The following is a 5,910-nucleotide window of genomic DNA, read 5'->3' as shown; positions in this document are numbered from 1 at the left end:
TGTGTATAATGCATGTACGTCGAAAAATAAAGACATGACAGCTAATTTCATTTCTTAAACTTACAGAACAAATTTATGAAAAAATGAGCCACCAAATCTACCACAAAGAAAACAAATAGTTTCAAGGCTTATCTAGCGCGAACCAAAACAAGCGATTAAACTTAAGAATTCCGCGTTTTTCTCAGGGAATTTTAGAAGATCGTTTTCAGTCTTTAGATTTTGACATGCATTAAGTTAGTCTATCAAACGGCTTTTATCCGCGATTACCGGGTCTATTTGGCTCAGGCAGGTAGTTGACTTGATCCTAGAAAAGCATCATTAAGAAAAAACGCCACTAATCTTTTTGAAATCGTAATTTTTGCAGCTGAGTATTGATTTAGCGGCGGAGCCACAACGGTTTTAACAAAGTCCATAGCTTTGTTACCCACTGACTATTTAAGTGCTACCTTCGTAAAACCACGAGAGCTACTTATTTATTTCATTGCGTGGTTTATTCATTTCAAGGGAGTGGGTGTTACCTAGAAATGCAGCAAATATCGTCCTTTTTATGTTTTATTATGCTTTTAAATATTCTTATTCTTTTTTTATTAACTCTAAAGGCAAGTGGCTAGATGGTCAATCAATCTAACTACCTCTCCAGCATCAACCCTTGTGGCTATTACGATGTTAAGCCCCGTTTACACTAGCGAGATTTGCGGCGATTTTTGCTGCGATTTTTTCGGCTATTCTGTCCATAATAAATAATGGTAAAGAATTTACTTGTAAAGTTTTATTCAGGATACCAAGATTTTCCTAGACGAATGTCTCTTTTGAAGGATGAGACAAAGGATTTTGTATTTCCGAGAGTCGCCTCAAAAATCGCAGCAAAAATCGCCAGTGTAAACGGGGCTTTATAACGCAATCTTAACTTGTTTTCTTCAATCATTGTCTTTTTTCGTGTTTTTTCCCTCTTCTTCCTTTCTCTGTCACTGTCATTCTTTTTCATTCCCTCTTTCCTTGTCAGTTTTTCTTTCTTTCGATTCCCATGTCATCTTTCTTTCTTTCCTTCTTTGCGCTTTACTTAGCGATATCATACGTATATTGATACGTTACAGTTAATTGATTACCTAACGCAAATCGTTTTAATCTTCCTAAAACTTTTAAAGGACCATGTCATAAATTTAATGACACTCCTGTACTCCAAGCATTGATCCTGCTTAACTAATATTGTCATGTCGTCATCAACACATTTCAACCAATCAGAGCTCGTTTGTTCGCTTCTGAAGCTTGGGCGGCCGATATCACATTGATCGGGGTTCTTGAAGTCAAAGGTATTAAGTTTAATGGCTTTATAACTTTAGAGGGATTTGTAGAAGTTTGCGCCTTAGGTTTTCAGTGAAAATTTTTTTTATAAGATCCTAATTGATAGAAATGCTAATTGCACTAAAGTATATGAGTCGCGGCTTCTTAATATTTTTAGTCATATTGACTAGACTATTTTATATGGGTGTAGAATGCAAGCATATTAGATTCAGCATTCACAGAGTTTTGGTGTTCTCTTAACCAACGAAAGGAAAAATCTTTTATTACGGAATACAATTAACAAAAATCTAAAATGAATGAAAAATTAAACGAATGAGTAAATGAATAAAACCCATTAAAAAAAAAAAAAAAAAAGAAATGCTGCCAAATATCTAGTACGAGAAATGCATAGCAAATTTATCGTTGGTGAAAAATATTTTCTGATATTTTCTGATATATTTATATATAAATATTTGTTTCTAAATTAATTAATTTCTATGAGTTATAAAAGTCAAGGCATGGCTAACTCACTCACAGATCAAACCCTGAAACAACCTCTGGGCTGATCTGAGTCAGGGCATGGCTAACTCACAGATCGAACCCTGAAACAACCTCTGGGATGATCTAAGTCAGGGCACGGCTAACTCACAGATCAAACCCTGAAACAACCTCTGGGCTAATCTAAGTCAGGGCACGTCTAACTCACAGATCAAACCCTGAAACAACCTCTGGGCTGATCTAAGTCAGGGTACGGCTAACTCACAGATTGAACCCTGAAACAACCTCTGGGCTGATCTAAGTCAGGGCATGGCTAACTCACAGATCAAACCCTGAAACAACCTCTGGGATGATCTAAGTCAGGGTATGGGTAACTCACAGATAGAACCCTGAAACAACCTCTGGGCTGATCTAAGTCAGGGCACGGCTAAATCACAAATAGAACCCTGAAACAACCTCTGGGCTGATCTAAGTCAGGGTATGGGTAACTCACAGATAGAACCCTGAAACAACCTCTGGGCTGGTCTAAGTCAGGGCACAGCTAACTTACAGATTGAACCCTGAAACAACCTCTGGGCTGATCTAAGTCAGGGCATGGCTAACTCACAGATAGAACCCTGAAATAACCTCTGGGCTAATCTAAGTCAGGGCACGACTAACTCACAGATAGAACCCTGAAACAACCTCTGGGCTGATCTAAGTCAGGGCATGGCTAACTCACAGAACGAACCCTGAACCAACCTCTGGGCTGATCTAAGTCAGGGCATGGCTAACTCTTAGATCAAACCCTGAAAACAACCTCCAGACTCATAAAAAAACCGGGTATGGCTAATCCTAAGATCGATTTGTAGTTTAGCAGGTTCTCCGTAGGGAGGGAAAGTAAACCGAACACTCAGATCTAGAAAAGTCTACTCCCGTAAGATACCGAGTACTGTACATTAATTCGAACCCGGGTCAATGTTTGTTTTTCGCTTTTTTCTAGAAAGCGCCTCCTCGAACTCAAGAGGTAAAGCGGAATAGTAATAACAAACAAATAAGTCAAAAATATCTCTTATTTACGTGTTAATTCCGCTCCAGTGTCCTACGGATATATATCTACTTGTCTCGTGTTTCTCGCAGCTAATGCTAAAGGAATAAATAAAGTACGGGGGTGCGGAACTACAAGTCTCATTCAACTGATTCTCCAATCTGTCATCTACTTAAACAAGGCTGTTTAGATTCAGATATATAGTTGCTAAACTATTGATAAATGGGATTTCAAGTTTTTGAAGTTTTTAATTTGCGATATGAATGAATAAGGAAGCCACTTCAAAGTCTTATGGATTTTTCAGCTTTTTTAGTTTTAAAAATAGTTTTATATAATTATATGATTCGAAATAGACATCAAAGGCTTGACGTATTTCATTAAAACAGAGGAAGGTCCAGAAGCGACTGAATGGGATATACGACAAATAAATTTTTAAAAAGTGGGTGGACAAGTGCGTATGACTAATGGATTCCAATTTGGTCCACTTTTAATCACACACACTAACACTCGCTCAATATTCTATGTGTAACAGCTCGCAACTCACATTTCAACTGGTTTCTAATCATTGGCTATCACTATATACACCTATCGTTATGTACACCTGTTTCAAAAAAATAAAGGTTGTCGGTCTAAGACCTGAAATCAGGGCGATGTTTTCCGGCTAAAATGCAAAAAAAAACATTTCTAACTCGAAGGTCGTTGTTACTACTCGGTCTCTCTTAACTTTAAAGCTCTGGCTACCTGCGCATGTATTTAGTTTTCTCATATCGTGCAGCATAGAAGAGGATGACGGCAGATTTGGTAGTGGAGTGTAGACCTTCCACAGCCATGTTGTTGAACACAGGCCCACCTCCAAGGGGTATGTGAAAAATACTAGATAGCAGTATTGCAGCTGGAAAATTCTTGTTGAACATTATTCCCTTATAGGATACGGTAAAGAAAATTCGGTTTTGCAGTTCAAATCAAGTCGGCAAAAAAATTGTCAAACTCCCTGTTGTGTTCATTCATTCCCTTATAAGAGGATTTCGCTGAATAAGCGCGCATTCATCGGAGAACATCTCTCTTTTGTTATAGGTCTTTGTTCACTTTTTTCAAGCGTGACCGTGCACAACCCTTTGTATTACCATTGTTTTACCATTGTTGGCAATGGCTGAGTGAACAGACAAAAAACTTTCTTTTGGCTGCTAGTTCAAAATAGTTAAAGATTTATAAGAGATATTTGAATATTCCTTACAACAATCCCATAGACAAAGTTTATGTTTGCTTATTTTGCAATTTCGGATGAGCATAAATCAAACATATTGCACGGTCAAGACCGATTCAACCTCACAAGTGAACAAAGACCTATAACAATAGGTTTCCTAACCATTCCCCTCTATTAACTATGGTCTCAGATTTCAGATCTCTGGCCCCATAGTTACGGTTGCTAGGTAGGTGGGTGATAATGGTGTCTCTATCAGCTTTCCTTTCATTGAAGTGGTATAGTGAGAAAAATCTGACTGATTATATGTAGTAGGCGTAAATTGGTGGCACTCAACATTCGATTTTATCGCCTATAAACTCATTCAAAACTGTTGGAAGTTATCACTAAATACCCATCCAGTAAACAGTGGGGTTATCTGGCGCTCCCTGACATGATCGTGAATGATACGACAAAGGCACGATTTCAAAATCCTATTGAAAAACAAGTGAGAACATGTTTCTGTGTCATTTTTGAGCCGTGTGTGGGTGTGGGTGATTCTGAGGGAAAGATTGAGAACGAGAGGAGGCAGGGTGAGAGATTGAAGGAGGGTCATGAGTTTATCATGTATACGGCTAATAAAATTGAAGTTTATGTTTATTATTATTATTATTACTATTAGTATATGTAATAGGACTCCATGCTGTCCAATTAAGAAATAATTGGACGAGGAAAATTCCGAGGACTTCCAAAATTGGAGGCCGTAGGCCGAGTCCAATTTGGCAGTCAGAGGAATTTTTCGAGTCTAATTATTTCTTGATTGGGGAGCATGGAATCCCATCACCTATTAATTATATAGCTGCCTAATTAATCCCATATCAACGAGACCTGTCCAATTAAGAAAATAATTAACAGTTACCTATATGGATTAATGAGAAACTGTATAATTATTATTGTTATAATCCACCGTTGTTATTATTATTTTTACTATTATTATTATTATCATCTTCGTTTATTCAAACTTTCAGTATGCGTAATACTTTACAAGAATAAAGCGGAACTTTATATTAATATTATTAGTGTTATTTTATATTCATAATCTCTTTATTAACGTTATTATCAATTTTATTATTATTATTATAATTATTAAGTAGACGATTGTAATTTAACTGATATCAGTGAGGTTTATGATTGTAAATTAAGAAAAATGCTTTAATAAAGTTTCCATTATTATTCATTATCATCAATAAATAATAAATAGTTGTAAATTACGAGTTTTCAAGAGAGATTTACAACCGTATATGTAGCCGATAATATAAATAGCAAAAATAAAGTTTCCAATATTAATATTATCATCATCAACCCCATCATCATCGACAACATCATCATCAATATTATTAGAGTGCACGCACTAAAACCGTGAACATTAAATAGTACTAATTAGTACTATTTCATACAGAATCCTTTGTTTTCTATTGTTTAATTATCACTATTTAGTGCTAAAAATTAGTATTTGTTTCACGGATTTAGTGTGAGCACTCTAAGGAGAGAGGAAAAGAAAGATGACTTTGCGTTACAGTATTAAGATTAGAAAGGAATTATTCCGTCATGTTCAATGTCGGTGCAAAGTTACACAAGAAGTCACACGGTGAGATTTCATACGCACAACAATTGGTCACGGAAGTAAGATTTGGTATCAATCTCGTATCCAAAGCCTGCGTTTCGTCTGGCCTGCGGCGAAGAACGAGGGCTGTGGCATAATCCATTTTGTTGGCGCATGCGCAATTTTCCGGTATATAATCATATAGATAACAATGATATAATCAATGAAAATCATGCTTTCAGACCGAGTTTTGCGTTTACTTCCGATCAAAATAAAGATTAGAAATCGGGAACATATTTTTTAAAATTATTGGCAAGTCTT

The sequence above is a fragment of the Actinia tenebrosa genome, unplaced genomic scaffold, assembly GCF_029948245.1.
Source record: "Actinia tenebrosa isolate PJP-AT-01 unplaced genomic scaffold, QUT_ActTen_1.0 PGA_scaffold7__59_contigs__length_16204524, whole genome shotgun sequence".
Lineage (NCBI taxonomy): Eukaryota > Metazoa > Cnidaria > Anthozoa > Actiniaria > Actiniidae > Actinia > Actinia tenebrosa.
Note: the sequence above shows the minus strand (reverse complement) of the source record.